Source organism: Odocoileus virginianus, chromosome 23 (assembly GCF_023699985.2).
Source record: "Odocoileus virginianus isolate 20LAN1187 ecotype Illinois chromosome 23, Ovbor_1.2, whole genome shotgun sequence".
Classification (NCBI taxonomy): Eukaryota; Metazoa; Chordata; class Mammalia; order Artiodactyla; family Cervidae; genus Odocoileus; species Odocoileus virginianus.
This window is the reverse complement of record NC_069696.1, coordinates 3,397,007-3,413,673: the sequence shown is the minus strand read 5'-3', so window position 1 is coordinate 3,413,673 and position 16,667 is coordinate 3,397,007. Positions and strand designations below refer to the sequence as shown.

The 16,667-nt window shown below is 49.9% G+C and overlaps 1 long non-coding RNA gene across 6 annotated transcripts; it reads right to left on the bottom strand.

The window, feature by feature from the left end:
• Positions 1–1,583: 1,583 nt before the first annotated feature.
• LOC110122339 (uncharacterized) lies at positions 1,584–16,196 on the bottom strand. 6 transcript variants are annotated; one of them, XR_011482891.1, is made up of 3 exons: positions 8,488–16,196; positions 5,287–5,353; positions 1,584–3,519 (listed from the first exon to the last, which is right to left on the bottom strand). It is a non-coding gene; the product is annotated as an uncharacterized lncRNA (long non-coding RNA). The 6 variants fall into 6 exon arrangements; XR_011482888.1 differs by having other exon boundaries at positions 1,584–5,353; positions 8,488–9,081; positions 9,178–16,196; XR_011482889.1 differs by having other exon boundaries at positions 1,584–5,353; positions 8,488–9,262; positions 10,636–16,196.
• Positions 16,197–16,667: the final 471 nt, after the last annotated feature.

The window sequence follows — 16,667 nt, the reverse complement described above, 5'->3', positions numbered from 1 at the left end:
ATGACACACCCATTTGCACTTGTGCGTAAAATTGCTGACTTAATTTTGGAGCATTCATTGTTTTCTGAGGGAATTAGGGGTCTCAAACTGGGTCAGGAATGAAGAGGGTGGCTGTGGCAGAAGCTTCAGGTACCCTGTGTTGCGGAGCAAGCCCTGGGCATTTGGCGCAGCCTGCTTTTGCTCTGGCTGTGATGTGAGACCTGGGGGACGTTGCCACTTGCACGTGCCGAGTCTTTCTGAATCTGGAAAGCGGATAGGTGGCCTCTACTGGGATGCCCGTGCAAACCATCGAGGCACAGGATGAAGATATTAGACCTTGTATTCTTACCTTATCTTTAAAAATAATCCATCTGGATAGAGATTGACGTCTTGTGCCAGGCACTCATGCTCCACCTACGGTTCATGAGTCTGAAGCCCTGTACCAGTCCCCCTGGATGGCGTGTCCTGTATGGTGCTGAGGGAAGGAGGAGCTTCATTATGCGAAAGTGTTGGCTTTCAGCCCAATGCGGCATTTTTCCCTTTCCCCAGGCCCCACTAAAATGTATTATCTAGTTTGAACCAAACTAACCCTTAACGAGGATGAGTGACTAAGATTTCTTGAAGAAATGCATGGATGAGTGAGAAGTGATTTTGCAAAGACAGAAAAACAGCAAGAAAAACAGTATAATCAACCTTTCTTCTGTGCCTAGAACAATCTCTCCATCACTCTCATTATGAACGAAAAACAATGAAAGACCTAATTGGATCACAGAAGAACTTGACATAAACTGCCCAGTTCTCTAGGCTTTAAAAATATATAGACTTGCTTCCTCTTGTTAACAATGTGCTTTGTGTGGTGTGTCTCCATCCAAGCATTCACCAGCCCCAACCCTGCTTGGCTTCTGAGATGAGACAGGGGATGTTCAGAGTGGGTAGCATAGCCAAAAACCAAGTGATGTGTCCATTGTGCCATTGGGAGCACAACTCAGATGACCATTAAACTCTGATGACCATTAAAAGCAAGCATGAAGTGGCACTTCAAACGTTTGGTATTTGAGAGATTCACATGGATGTATGTCAAAGCATACCACCAAACCTGTTTTCAAAATGGCGTGACTTCTACCACATTGCTCTCACTAAAAATATGGATATCATTTTAAGGAGAGCAGACATTTTGCATAATTAATGAATAAATTTAAATACATTGGGAACGTTTAAAATTTTTCATGGCATCCTTTCAAAAAGCATTTAACATTTGCTTTACAAGAAATATATTTATACAGAGACACATACGTTATAATTTATATACCAAGAAATACCTGTTTGGAGGGTGTGACCCAGGATTTTTATTGATAAGAGATATCCCATCAAAGAAGGGTAAAGATGTGAATCTGACAATTATGGACGAATCTTCCGGCTATGATGTTTCCCTTTCGGTCTCTTTCAGAAGCCAGGTCACAATTACAGGAAGAAACATTTGTAGAGGGTGTACCAGGATCTGACATCTAACTTAAATTTTTAAAAGATCGATCAAAAATTTGTTGAGACCAACAAATGGCTTCTACCTTTTTATCACTGTGGAACATTAGCAGAAGGATACAGTCTTTGCTATTTCAAATGTCGTTTATTGCTGCACTGCTTAGAGATGCTTTATACTTTTGGGGAGCAGACAAGTGAATCATTAAATGAAAATTTACTGCTTACATTTTCTAGAAAAGATATTACAATGCATAATACATATTACATATTATTACATAAAGCATATTACACCCACCCTCTAGATATCTGGATAATACAATGCATCTTCAATGACCTCTATTTTTTAAAAGTCTTGAAATTCATAATACTATCAAATCAAGTTGAGTAAAAGTACAATTGCCATTTAGAAGTTTTCTAAACTAAAAATAAATGCGGAAAATTCAAAAATATCTGGAGAAGCGCAGTGCCCTGAGGCCCTCTTGGTCTTTTGCCATTTTGACGAGTGTGGTCATGAGAGAGTCAGGGACCCTGGGAGGGAACTCACTCTGTTTTGAGGGAGGGGGTCCAGGGACCATCTGGCCCTGAGGGAGGGAGGATGCGGTGAACTGCAGAGCCTGGGCAGCTCCTGGGGGTGGGACAGACTCTTGTCCTGAACTCCCTGTTTGTATCCATGGAAATGCGGGATTTGGGGATAAACGGAGGGAAGGAGGAGCAGAAGAGGGGATGAGGAGGAAAGGGTAGCACCCATGAGGGGCTTCTTGGAGGGAAGGAGCCAAGCCTTCTAAACCTGTGCCCAGGGACCGGGAGCAGTGTTCTCTGGGAGATGCTCCACTGGGTTATCAGACGCACGAGGGTCCACTTCCAGGAGCTTGACTTTAATCTGTTTCAGTGACGACTCTTCTCTGATCTGCAACCCCCTGTGGAGATGAGGAGGCGTCTATCAGTCTCCCGAGCTCCCAGAGGACCTTTGAGAGCTCTCAGCTCACTGGACAGCATCAGGCTTTGGAGAAGAAGAAATACTTCTCTGCTTTTCTTCAAGGTCTTGTAGTTACCCCTGCACCGCCCCCCCCCCCCCCAAGCCTCCTGCCCCGTAGATATCTGGAGCTTCATCTGCATGGCTTACCTCATCTCTTGCTTTGGGACAGTTCCCCCTTTGCTCCAAATCATCTGCTTTGACAGAATATTCCTAGAAGCTCCACTTCTTGACAAAGTTCAGTCACTTCAGGGACTCGCCTGAAAAATCTGGATCTGTACTGTCCACTGGGGCTTGCTCTCAGATCTCCGTCTTCTCCTTCTGCCCTGATATGGACTTTTCTTTCCATCTTGGGTGCTCAAATGCTCCCTTCCTTCCTCATATCAGTCCTTCTCTCCAGGCCCCAAGATCAGGAGCCTGGTGGTCCAGCCAGTTTCCACCTCCTGACCCCACATTATCACCTGTGTGTCTTCTCTCACAGAAGCTGCCACTTCTTCCTCCATCAACGGACATTCCTGCAGGGACTGGTCAGCCTTCCACGGGTCCTAGAGGTCAGTATACAGGTCCCGAGTATTCCTTCAGTTGCCTGCAATAATTTCAAAGTGTTTTAGCTTCTTCTACTTGTGTTCCGATGGGTTTGGCTTCTTTGTTCAGAGTGTGGATCTTTGTTGAAGTGACAGACACCTGGTCTTCCTCTTGATCTGACCATCCAGGTTTTGGTAAAAAGCCTGCGGTGGGTGGAACCTCAAGGTTGGTGTGTCTAGACCTCCAGGGACCCCAGGCATTGGTCTTTCTCCATCACAGGGTGAAACTCCCACCGTCCCCTATATCGGGGAGGTCTTTGAACTCAGGACAGTGTGGTGAGCACGAGTCTATCCATAACCATCAGGCCTCACGCTGGTGTCCCTGGGTCCTCTGGGGGGCCTGGCAGGCAGTGGGCACGCAGTGCTCCCCATGTTTGTGGAATAAAAGCCCAAATAAGTGAAAGAGCCATCATTGGCAGTCTCTGAGGACTCACATACAGAGTTCTACTGTTTCAGGGGATGGTTCTGTTACATGGGTTTTGAACTCCCCTGGGCCTAAAGCATCTGTGTAAAAATAATTAAAAACACTTAGCAAATGTTTGACATTGGGTGACCACAAACCATTAATCAGAATTCACCCTTTGAATTACAAAGAAGAACTCAATGTTAGTTTGAAAAATAAAATTTTCTGATGGTCATTTTCTGTAATCACATTTCAGTAAATTTAGGAAACAAGTCACAAAAATCAAAAAGCAACTCTGGAAATGTCAAAACTCTTCTAAATAAACTTTGAATCGGGAAAAAAAAAAATAACCCACAAGAGCCCAAACTGGATACTGACAGTGAAAGCACTGTATAGATACCTGTGAAAGAGAGCCAGTGTTATACAAAGAGGAAAATTTATGCATTTCATACTTAACTAAAGATGAGAGTGTGGTGATGAATTGGACAACTGAGCATCTAGCTAGAAAAGTTAGAAGTGGGGAGAAAAAGAAACACAAGGAAAGGAGAGCAGTGGAAATAATGTTGCAACAAAGTCTTTCAGAACTCAGAAAATCTGAAAACTCAATAAAGTAACTGAAGAGTGGATTGTAGGGTGGCTATTATTTCTTCTTTTAAATAGAGAAGGCAGAGATACAACAGTGAAAATGAAAAAGAATGGAAAACCAAATGCAAAGAGGAAAGTGACTTTTCGGAGCCTACCTTCCAGAAGGCTGTGCTGGTGGGGGAAGAGACGGGGAGCTGGTGGTGATGTTTTTTGAGGCTCCTGGGCAACTGCCCACCCCGACCTGTTCCCTCCGCCACCCCACGAGAACAGTGCAGTCCCTCCTGGGGTGGATGGGAGGTAAGACATTCCCATCTGGACCACCCTGTGGCTGGGATCCCCGGGTAGGCTGGGAGCAGCTGCGAGTCCCCTCAGATGCACCCTGTCCTGGGGGCTGGTGGCCATGGTTGGGCCTTTTTGTACTTTCCCTTGCCTCCATCTGCTACAAAAGATCATCTTTAAGAAGTGAGGTGACAGATTCTGGATCCAAAGTCTTTTACAGTTTGGATTCTTATGAAGATCGCGGGAAGTGCAGACCTCTTCCCTGGAACCCATGTGTGTACTTGTGGTACAGATGAACGAATGAGTGGCCCAAGGACAAAGCCATCATTTGATGACCTTGAGGATGACCTGTAACCCTTTGGGCTCTGTAGATGGTCTTCACCGTAGAGCTTAAAATCGCAGGGAAGAAGCCATAGCTCCGGGGAGGGTTCTGGGTCCTACAATGACGTTACGTTTTACAAGCCATTAATTCTCAAATTCAACATGTCCAAAACCAGCCTTCTTTTTCATTTATTTATTTTTTTAATTTGAAACCAAGTTTTATTTCAGAATATATTCAAGGTGAAGATTTTTTGAGTGATAGGATTTTATAATTTGGAGAATACACACACACACACACACACACACACACACACACACACACAAAATGCTCGGGCTCCCTTTGGGATGTTCTGGATTTTAATCTGGCAAATAAAACTCCATTCTGATAGGCAAAGTTGTCCACTATTTTGATCAACTCTGTTATAAAAACAAGAGTTCTTAATGACTCCCAAACCTGCTCCCTGCTCCCCCCAACTTCATCTAACTAAGTGGCCCAGCCATCCAGCTAGAGTTGCTCAAGGGAAACCCTTGGGATCTGTCTTCGGTTTCCTTCTCCCCCGACTCACATGCAATCTACCATAAAGTCTCATCGAGACTGCCTCTAAGGTATTTCCCAAACTGGCACTGTGTCTGTCTCCCACCCCGGTTTCCCGCCCCGAGCGCCATGGCCCACAGCCTCTTACTTGGTGTTCACGTGTCTGCTCCTTTCCTCTCTGGGTTTCTCCATGGACCACACGGAGTTATCTTTACCTGTGAATAGACCACATCACCCGCCACCTTCTAAGCGACATTCGTCTGGTTTGTGATAAAATCCAGACCCCTTTCCCTGGCCTTCAGTCTCCTGACTTATACACACAGCCTGGCCCCCTATAGCCCCGTCAGCGTCAGCCCTGACTTTCTCCCCTACACCCAGCCCGCCCTGGCCACAGTAGCCTTTGTCTCTTTTCTCCAAGTTTGTTCCTATCTTAGAGACTGGCCCTGGCTCCTTTTCCCCAAAATGCATGCCCCCAAATCTTGTAACTGAATCATTGAAATTTGCCTGGTTTCAGCTTAAAGGTCTTCTTTCTGAACCCAACTCAAGGAGCCGCACCCCCATTCCCTCTCTCTCACCTCCCTATGATATTTTCAATGTTAGGTACGGGGTGATCACAAAGTCCTTGTACTTTGCCACACATCTATGGCAGTGGCCAGGAATGGCCAGTGGCCAGTCCTATTCCTCCTGAGTCTGGAACTCAGTCACCAAGGATTTGGGTTAATTTCCTTTCTTATCAGGTGCACTATGAAGCTTTTCCCCTGTCACTCTGGGAACATGCTGTTCCCAGATGCTGGGAACGCTTTTCTCCTGTCTGAGGTGCCTTCCTGGCCTCCCTGGTGATCACAGCAACACCCCTGCCCGCCCATCGGCGTTTCTCCTTCCGGTGCTAACACCTTGCTTCCTGGTGATCACCTCCCCCCTGGCGTCTCTCCCCTGGGGCTGGTCCCCTTGCTTCTCATGCTGCTTTAGCCCACTGATCCCTAAGGGGATTGGGGCCAGGAGGAGGACGGCCTGCTCCAGACAAGAGCATTGGGGCTGTGGTCTCTTGCAGTCCCCTCCGCCGCAGGGCAAAGTCCCAGGGAGACTGGCCCCTTTCCTCCAAATTCGTCCACTTTTAGTCTGTTTGAAAAATCTGGTCTCAGTTCCCTCCAGATGTTTCTGGTGATCAGTAGGTGTTGAGTGGAAGTCATGGTCAGAGGGGAAATTCAGAGATCAGTTCTCCCTCGATGGGAAGGGACTGGCATGCAGGTCACACCAACAGCACCATGTTGATGGAAGGAACTAGGCTGCTATAATCGGGGCAGACTGTGGACGCTGCTGGAATTCCTGGGGCAAGAGTGAATCCTGGGGCAAGAGTGAAGTGGGGAGACACAGGAGGCGCAGCGGTGGGCTGGCCTGCTTCAAAGGTGAGGGTGAGGGGGCTCCACAGGGTGGCCGAAAGTGTGCAGAAGCTGCCCACATATGCTCCCTGAGGTGGTCCCGGCTATGGCCCTGCCTCTGGCTGTGACCGTGGGGGAAAAAAGACTGGGGAACACATGGTCCTCAAGGGCACGGTCCTGGGGCTCCCCTGGCTCCCTTGGGGGGAGGTCAGGAGTTGAGGGAGGGGGCTTTTGTACCATATAAGTTAATGATGATTGAATGAGAGACTCGGAGTAGAGCAGGGCAGGGATTTGGGGGGCTGCGGGCTGGAGGGAGCCTCTGGGCTGGGCTAGACCTCCCAGTTCTGCTTTTATAACCTGACAGGGAGTGGACTTGATAAATCAGAGTTATGTGCATCCACGTGTGTCCTCACTGTCACCGTTGCTGAATCAAAGCCAGACAAGCACAGACAGAAGGACACCCTCTGCCTCTGGTCTTGGGGCCATCCAGGCAGCATCAGACCCAGGGAGCGGGGGAGCCATACCGAGGCCCTGCCACAGCCTGCTGGCTTTCTTGTTAGTCACCAGAGGCAGGTACCTTTACTTTGCTGATTTAAGTTGCAGACACAACACTCTATCGACTCATGCCAATCAGCTGAGTTAATGTTTGTGAAGTGCTTAGAACAGTGCTTGGCACTGTTAGCTGTTCCGGCTATTGTTATCATCATAGCAGCTGCAAGTGTTTCAGCCACTAATTTCTGATAACCCGAGTAAACCAGGGTTACTTGAGGGCAACAGGGAACCCATGGGTTCCATTGGCTCATTGGATGAGCTTCACAGGCGGGGAGGAGGAAGTCACCCAACAGCTGGTCCACATGGCTGTTTGTTTGGACCTAACACTCTGGCTTTGGTTTTTCCAGTGGTCATCTATGGATATGAGAGTTGGACTATAAAGAAAGCTAAGCAGCAAAGAATTGATGCTTTTGAACTGTGTTGCGGGAGAAGACTCTTGAGAGTCCCTTGCACTGCGAGGAGATCCAACCAGTCCATTCTAAAGGAAATCAGTCCTGAATATTCATTGGAAGTACTGATACTGATGCTGAAACTCCAATACTTTGGCCACCTGTTGTGAAGAACCGAACTGTTGGAAAAGACCCTGATGTTGGGAAAGATTGAAGACAGGAGAAAGGCAGACAGAGGATGAGATGGTTGGATGGCATCACCGACTCAGTGGACATGTGTTTGAGTAAGCTCCGGGAGTTGGTGATAAGACAGGGAAAGCTGGCGTGCTGCAGTCTATGGGGTCGCAGAGTTCATGACTGAGCGACTGAACTGAACTGAATCTCTGGCACCGGCGCCTCATGTGGGTGAAGTGCTTGGCCAGCCCAGAGGCCCCCTTTAGCAACTGGCGTGTGCTATAGGGTGTGTGCAGGCCACCCATCCACTGGTGGGACTTGTGATATGGGTGTTCCCTTCTGAGCTGTCTGCCTCCTGGCACCACCAAAGGGGGTGCCCGTATGATTCCACCTGAATTTAGAGACTTGGCTAATAAGCCTTCACTCTGGGCCTGTGTTCTGGCCCGGGACGCTGGGTGGGGCTGGGCCATCCTGGAATGCAGGGCACCCTCTTCCCTGCCCAGCTCACCAACTCAGGCACACACACACAGCCTACTGGGCTCATAGATGTTCACAAAGTCCAGGAGCGATTGTCTACCCCTGGACTATTGGCCAGAGGAGTGTGTGAGCAAGGCCCCTGGGGGTGAGACCCTCATGGCTAAGTTGTTTGCTCCTGAGTAAGGATTCACTCATCATGCACACAGCACCCTCGAGCCTTTGCTGTCTGCCCCCAGGCTGCCCCAAATTGTCCCACCTTGGCTGCTCTGGGGCCTCTGCCCTTCCTGATCGTTTCCTTCTCCTGTTCCTAGAACCATCCACCAGCCCTCCTCCCCAGCACCTCATTCCCCATCCTGAGCCCCTCGTCCCCCGCACAACCTTACTCTGGCCGCACGGTCTCGGCTGTCCGCTGTTCTGGGAAAACATCTTGGTTGAACTCTTGTGGGTCACCCATACCAGCCTGTGCAGGCGGCCCTCTGAGGGGTTCTGGGGGGCTGAGACCCCAGGCTGGAGACCAGCTAGGCTTCTTTAATTTAAGGGAGACCCATCAGACTTGTATTGGAAATAGAGTCATGGATGCATGTCAGACGGACTTCTTGTGCAGCCAGCAGTGACTGTTGGGAACGGCAGGCTCTCCCCTGGGCCTGGGGCAAGCACAGCGTGTGTTGCCCAGCAGCTGAAGCCTCTGTTGGGGGCTGTTGGTGAGCAGAGATGGGCTCTTCTCCCCCCGCTCCTCTTTTATTTGGTCCAGTGTGCTGGATACTGTTGACATACTACTTCCAAAATCAACCCACAACCACCTCGATCGTCTTCTTTGGTGGGAGAAGCAAGTGTGACTGTCTTTGATGGAATGAGCCATGGGGACCCTTTTCTGAACGATGGGGAGTCAGGTCCGGGACATCTGTGCTAATGAGCTTCCCCTGCCCTTTCTTGGCAGGATCTGCTGACCCACAGCAAATGTTCTGGAAAGCCCTGGTGGACCCAAGATGGAAAGAGGGTAAAGACACAGATGGGCATGTGGGGCTTGGGGGTGGGGGGTGGTGGTGAAGGAGTCACGGAGCATCTTACCCTGTGTCTGGACAAGAGACCAAGGTCTCACTTGTGTTTTCCCAAATGGGTAGCTGGTATCAGAACACTGGAATGTTGTTCTCTTCTAAAAACAGATATCACATATTATCAGAGCTATTCTTTCCTTTATTATTTTCCTGGTTCTTTCTTGATTTGAAAATCCATTAGTTTTATTGGACGCATTGCATTTTGTTTGGAGGGGGCATATCTAGCATAGTGTTTGTTTTCTCTACACCCTTTCGTACCTTCTCCAAATCCCCCAGGCCGTTTGGTGCTTCTGAACCTTCACTTAAACGCTGTTCCCTGTGCCTGGGACCCCATCTCCTCCATAGGGCTCCTCCCAAGCCCTGAGACCAAACTCCTACTCATCCTTCAAGACTCAACTGAGACAGCACTTTCTCTGGGGAGCCGTCCCTATCTCCTTCATCTCCACCCTTCAACCCCCACCCCCCGCCAACCCCCACCCCCTGCCAACCCCTAACCTTGGACTCTTGCCCACTGATCTCATGACATCTGTGCATGTATTTTCCCTGCTTCCCATCCGTATGTTAATTACAGTTGAAACTATTGTGTCTCTCTTCCCTTCTAGACAGTAAGTTTTTGGGAACAGTGCATGTCAGTCCTGGTCGTGTCCGCCTTGGTGACCACAAGCCCAGACACGTTCTGCTGCTGCTACTCTCACCCCACTCTGGCGCTCGCCCCCTCAGCTGGCCTCGAGAAGAAATGACGTATGCTTGGGGGCACATCTACCACGAAGAAGGGCTCTTCTTTTTAAGCTGGCCAGTGGGTAGACCCACTCAGCAACTTTCCTTTCGTCATCTATACCCTTCTCCTGCCTGTCTGGGGAGTCCTCTGACGTTTTTGGTCTCAGGACCCCTTTGTAATCCCAAAAGTCACTAAGGACGCCAAAGAGATTTTGTTTATGTGGAATATGTCTACTGATGGTTCCGGTGTTATGAAGGAAAGCTGAACTTTAAAAATATTTTATATATACACTACCTTAAACATAACAATAATAAATCCGTTACACACTCAACACGAGTATTTTTGAAACAAACAAACAAAGGGGGAGGTAGTGTTATTTTATATCAGGGTTTCTAAACCGTGGCAATAATGAAATCTTGGCCCAGGATATTCTTGGTGATGTGTGTTGGGGTGGGGAGGGGCAGAGGGAGCTTTCTGTGCCTACTTGTAGAACTTTGAGCAAAATCCCTAGTGTTCATGCCCAGTAGGTGTTAGGGGCAGCTAGGGCCACCCACCACTGCCTCTCAGCTATGACAACTAATGTCCCCTGGAGTGGGGCAGGGGACAGTCTCATCCTGATTGAGAACCACTGTTTTACATCTGCAAATCTTTTAAATGTCTTCATTTACAGAAGACAACTGAATCCTTCCACCTGCTTCTGCATTCAGTCTGCAGTGATTATGTTGTTTGGGTTGAAGTGCGTCTTGAACTTACAGCTGTCCACAGACACGTGGTTGGAGAAGGGAGATGCATTTTAATAGCTTTCAAAATAACTGTGTGTAGTCTTCTTTGGTGCTACCCCAAAACCCAATGTGTGGCGGTTTCTTCAAGCTTAGTTGTAATGTGGAGTCTGCTGTGTTCATGAACTTCTTCTACTCTGTTACATCCAAATACATCCGTTTATCTTAACCTTTGGATGGTTTCTTTCACGCATGCGAGATTTCCTTCATGCATGCAAGATTTTCGAAACATCACACATAACTTCTTTGGAAAAGTTTTGCACGGGTCTTATCAAGTTTGACGCATCTCACTGTAAAAGAAATTACATGTGTTCATATTCATCTTATTACAAAAGTTTTAAAATTCTGGGCAACTGTCAAGATCACAACAACAGATTCAAGTTATCCAAAATCTGTTTCCACCTGGAAAGATCCAATTTTGTCAAAAATCCAATTTTGGCCAAAAAACACTAAGAATTGTTCTCCTAGAAGTGACCGGCTCTCTGATGATTGAAAAAATGGCTACCAAATACCAGCGTTTACACAATTGGAGTACAGATGGTTCTTCCGAATGAAGATACTGTTCTGTGTTTAAAGCGGTTGCTGCAGCCCCCGACTCAACCCCCTCCCCCCATGGGCTCCTTCCCGACACCCCACCTCGCCCCAATGGACAGCCCGAGTGCTTTCTGGGTACCTCCCTCAGCAGCCCAAAGAATATCATAGAAAGTCTATCAGGAGTGGAGTGAAATTCACGTTTACTGCTTCATCTAGGGCATTCCTAAGGGAAACTGGCTTTTTCCCCCTCCACTCCCCATCTCCCTTCCCAGTCCCCTGTAACAACCACGACGACCAGCACTGCTTCGTTCAACTGGCCCTGAGACCCGTCTGATGCATCTGCTGCACACTCAACACAATCAGTGCAATATCGACACAGTGGCAAAGGCACATGGCACCTTCGATTAACGACGGAGCTAGTTCTGACCTTGCTGAGCCAGAAGGGGTTTGGGGACCCCAGTGGATGCCTTCTGGTCTCCACCAGCCTCGTCTCCCTCTGATGGTGAGGTAAGACCACTGCAGGTGTCTGTCTTGAGCAAACAGGAGCTGTTTACATGATGAGCTAGGGAAGGGCCCCAGGAGGTGGTCTGATCCAGCCCCTTTGCACTGCAGACTGGCAGACTGAGACCCAGCCAGGGGATAGACCCAAGGTCTCACAGCTGCTCATGGAGGAACTAGACCTAGAACCCAGGTCTTCTGATTCCCAGTCCAGTGCTCTTCCTCCTAGCTCTCACGCCTTAGTCCTTGAGCCCTCGTGGGGCCTCAACAGGCGTCCACCTGCAAGATGATGCTTGAGGGCACGTGGGGTGACTGTACATCATTATACTTACATAGAGAGCATGTGTCGGCAAGCTTCTTTTGGCCCAGCAGCACTGAGGGGGTTGGGGGAGGGGGCTGGCTGCTACTGTCTCCAGGTGCTGGGACCACCAGGTGGGCAGAGGTGCCAGGTGGCCCCCGTGTGTTCTGACAGTCAGGCACCCCTCCGAGCTGATTAGCCAGGGAACTCTGTGGTTCTTTGGCTTCACTGGGTCACATCACAGTGTGATTACTTTATAAGGACTCCCCACCTTGCACAGAGTTGAGCCTCTCCAGAGGCAGCAGCAGAAACAGCAACAAAGTAGCAGTAGCTGATGTGCAGTTTGGCCCCATGAGATTTCATCCAGATCTACTGCAGGTACTTTTAGTATTTATCAAAGAAGATAACCAGTGTAATGGATTCTTCAGGACATGTGAAAAAGCAGGGTTTATGTGTACAGTTACCACGGAGGCTCAGACTGCCCTCGCCTGTTTCCTGGACAAACACCATGACATCATCATCATAGACCACAGAAATTCCTGACATCTGGATGCTGAGGCACTGTGCAGGTCTATCAGATCATCAAAACTCTCAGAAAACCAGTTATTATTGGTATAGTACGCAGGGTAGATAGAGAAGAGCCTATCTCTTGGATTGAGCCGTTGTGGGTGGCTGCGATGGCGCACAAGTGCGGCTGGGAGGAGCCAATGTCCGACCAAGGTCAGGGGCGGCGGCTGGGAGGAGCTACCCCACACCCCAACAAAGCTAGTGGAGGTGATGGAATTCCAGTTGAGCTATTTCAAATCCTGAAAGATGATGCTGTGAAAGTGCTGCACTCTATATGCCAGCAAATATGGAAAACTCAGCAGTGGCCACAGGACTGGAAAAGGTCAGTTTTCATTCCAATCCCAAAGAAAGGCAATGCTGAAGAATGCTCAAACTACCACACAATTGCAGTCATCTCACACGCTAGTAAAGTAATGCTCAAAATTCTCCAAGCCAGTCTTCAGCAATATACGAACCATGAACTTCCAGATGTTCAAGCTGGTTTTAGAAAAGGCAGAGAAACCAGAGATCAAATTGCCAACATCTGCTAGATCATTGAAAAAGCAACAGAGTTCCAGAAAAACATCTATTTCTGCTTTATTGACTATGCCAAAGCCTTTGACTGTATGGATCACAATTAACTGTGGAAAATTCTTAAAGAGATGGGAATACCAGACCACCTGACCTGCCTCTTGAGAAATCTGTATGCAGGTCAGGAAGCAACAGTTAGAACTGGACATGGAGCAACAGACTGGTTCCAAATAGGAAAAGGAGTACGTCAAGGCTGTATATTGTCACCCTACTTATTTAACTTATATGCAGAGTACATCATGAGAAATGCTGGACTGGAGGAAGCACAAGCTGGAATCAAGATTGCCAGGAGAAATATCAGTAACCTCAGATATGCAGATGACACCATCCTCATGGCAGAAAGTGAAGAACTAAACAGCCTCTTGATGAAAGTGAAAGAGGAGAGTGAAAAAGTTGGCTTAAACTTTAACATTCAGAAAAATAAGATCATGGCATCTGGTCCCATCACTTCATGGCAAATAGATGGGGAAACAGTGGAAACAGTGGCTGACTTTATTTTTCTGGGCTCCAAAATCACTGCAGATGGTGATTGCAGCCATGAAATTAAAAGACACTTAACTCCTTGGAAGGAAAGTTATGACCAACCCAGACAGCATATTAAAAAGCAGGGACAATACTTTGTCAACAAAGGTCCATCTAGTCAAGGCTATGGTTTTTCCAGTGGTCATGTATGGATGTGAGAGTTGGACTATAGAGAAAGCTAAGCATAGAAGAATTAATGCTTTTGAACTGTGGTGTTGGAGAAGACTCTTAAGAGTCCCTTGGACTGCAGGGAGATCCAACCAATCCATCCTAAAGGAGATCAGTCATGGGTGTTCATTGGAAAGACTGATGCTGAAGCAGAAACTCCATTACTTTGGCCACCTGATTCAAAGAGTGGACTCATTTGAAAAGACCCTGATGCTGGGAAAGATTGAGGGCAGGAGGAGAAGGGGACAACAGAGGATGAGATGGTTGGATGGCATCACCGACTCAATGGACATGGGTTTGGGTGGACTCTGGGAGTTGGTGATGGACAGGGAGGCCTGGCATGCTGCGGTTCATGGGGTCGCAAAGAGTCGGATACGACTGAGCGACTGAACTGAACTGAACTGACCTTGCACTTTGACAAACTTAAAAGAAGCTTCTGGAAGGTTTTCCAGGGAGCTTCCATGTCCTCAGCCATCACTATGACTTCCTGTGCCTCGCAACAGTATTCCACAGGAAAACTGCAGCTGTTTTTCTCTGTCCCAGGGGGCAGGGTGGGGGGTGCGGGACACGGAAAACAGATGCGGCTTCTCCCCGTAAACAGGCTTCTGGCATGGAGTCACAGTTATTCATGACGGTGAGGGCAAGGACCTCTTCCTGGTGACCTGCAGTGTCCTTTAGAAAGGAAGTGCAGGGCCTGCTTTGGTGGGGGCTGAGCTGAGAAAAAGGGCCCCCCTTCCCCCTTGGTTTCACTTAAGCACTGCAGAAAGATAATTTACTGGCCAACTGCAGAGCACGGGAAAGTTTAGAAGTCTGACATGGAACTTGAAAATTATTTCCAGCCCTGTCTTCTGTGCCTTTTCCCCACCAGGGAGCTCTGAGAGCTAGTATCCCAAGTGATCTCCTTGGAAGCTGCCCCGGGCTGGAGTCCCCCTGTCCAGAGCCAGAGGCTGGGCTAGGTGGCCTCTCTGGTTCCTTCCTGTGGTTCTCGCTGGCAGTGACCAAGGACCCACATCTGAGGATGTACCAGCAAGGGTGACTGTGTGGCCCAGAAGCCCCTTGTTTCACAGACCGCCCTGCCCCACCAGCCTCCCCTCCCGGGGTGCCCAGGTCCTGACTGCTCCAGGCCTCCTGGCGCTGGGTGGCTAACATCAGGCCCCTGCCATCAGGTCCCTAGGTAGCCTGGCACGTGGTACCCTGATGCTCTTATTCACGGAAGCCCCCTCCCTCAACCTGGCCTCCCAGCGGCAAGAGGGCCTTATGGCTTCTGGTAGAGCATGAGCCTCAAGGCTGGGACTACACAGTCGCCTGGGTTTCTCGTGGAAAGTCTACGATGGGCTCTGTCAAGTATGAGCAGCAGTGATAGGCTCAGGTCACCTCGGGTAATGGGGGTGTATTGTAAGGATATATGGGGGGACAGCCAGGCCAGGCCATGGCCGGCTCTCAGCCGAGGGCAGCACCAGACAGTCGCAGCAGGTCCAGTCCCTGCCCTCATCCCCGCCTTGCTCCAAAGCGAGCTACCTGCTTCCGGCATCTCACTTGCCATCTGTCTCATGTCTCGCGGCCCCTGCCTGACCCCGGGGAGGCCCTGGCTTCTCTGTCCTTCTATCGGCATCTCCTTAAATTCTCTCCCAGTCCTTATGAGGTGGGGGTGGGGGGACACACTGGGCTCGGGGGGGGCCAGGGCCCCAGCGAGCATACCTCCTGGGCTGCTGGTTGGCCCCGAGGGGGCCGCCATGGGCTCAGGCACTAACCCCACATCCAGCATCTGTGGCCGGGGTGATTGGTGGTGTCACAGGGTACAAAGCATGGTGACCTGCAGGCGCGGGGTGGCCGGTGGTTGCCCTCTTGAGATCTGGGCGTGTGCTTGAGGGGAGCCCGGGGGTGGGGGGTGATCAGAGAGCTGGGGAGAGCCTCAGGGTCACCCCCCCCATGTTATCTGAGGTTCTCATATGTGCCTACAAAGGCCCTTCACAGACCATTCAAGGGTGGGGCTGCAAAGGACTGTGGGGGTGGCTAGAGCCTCAGCCTCCCATCTCTAGTCCATGTGCTGAGTCCCCTGGACCCCCACCCACATCAGTCCCTCCCCTACCTGGGCTGGGTGCCCAGTCACCCGCCAAGGCCTCCCCCACCCACCACCTCTCAGGGCCTTATATGGGGAAGCCAGGAGCGGCAGGAATCAGAGAACCTTGTGGCAGACAGCAAGGCTCCCTTTGGAGTCAGGATTACTCATTGCAGAGGGGGGCAGTATTTAAAGTTGGATGGGAAGTGAATCACCCATCCTGATGACAAGACCACATTATGTGAGTGCTCTTTAGAGGAGGGGGTGATGGGGGCTGGAGTGGAAGGGAAGGACCACGGAGGAAGTGGTTCCTGGCAGAGCATCCGGGGGTGGGGGGGGGGGGTAGGGATGGGAGGGTGGGGCTGGGAACGGTGGCTCTCAGTCCCTCCCCAAACCCAGCCGTGATGATGCACCAGCTCGTCTTTGTGGGTTTTTTCGGGGGGAGGAAGGCTGCAGGTGGGGCAGGGGCCTCTGAGCCTGGGGGAGGGGGTACAGCACAAGGATTAGGACCCTCAGACAGGGCGAGGGGCGTTGGGGGAGCTGGGGGAGGGTGAGGTGCTGCCCTTACTTCTGCTTCTGAGCCCCTTGCTAAATTGAAATTGACCCCTCCCCTGTGAACAACGTGCCATACACTTAGGGTACTTCTGAGCATGCCAGGTGGGAACTGCCCACTGTGGGCTTTAGGGCAGCAGCTCCCACCTGGCAAGCAGGGATTCTTGCTCACTCCTATCTGAACCACCACCCCAGGTGACCAAGAGGAGGCAGTGAGGGGGGCCCGGGTCTTGGGCTC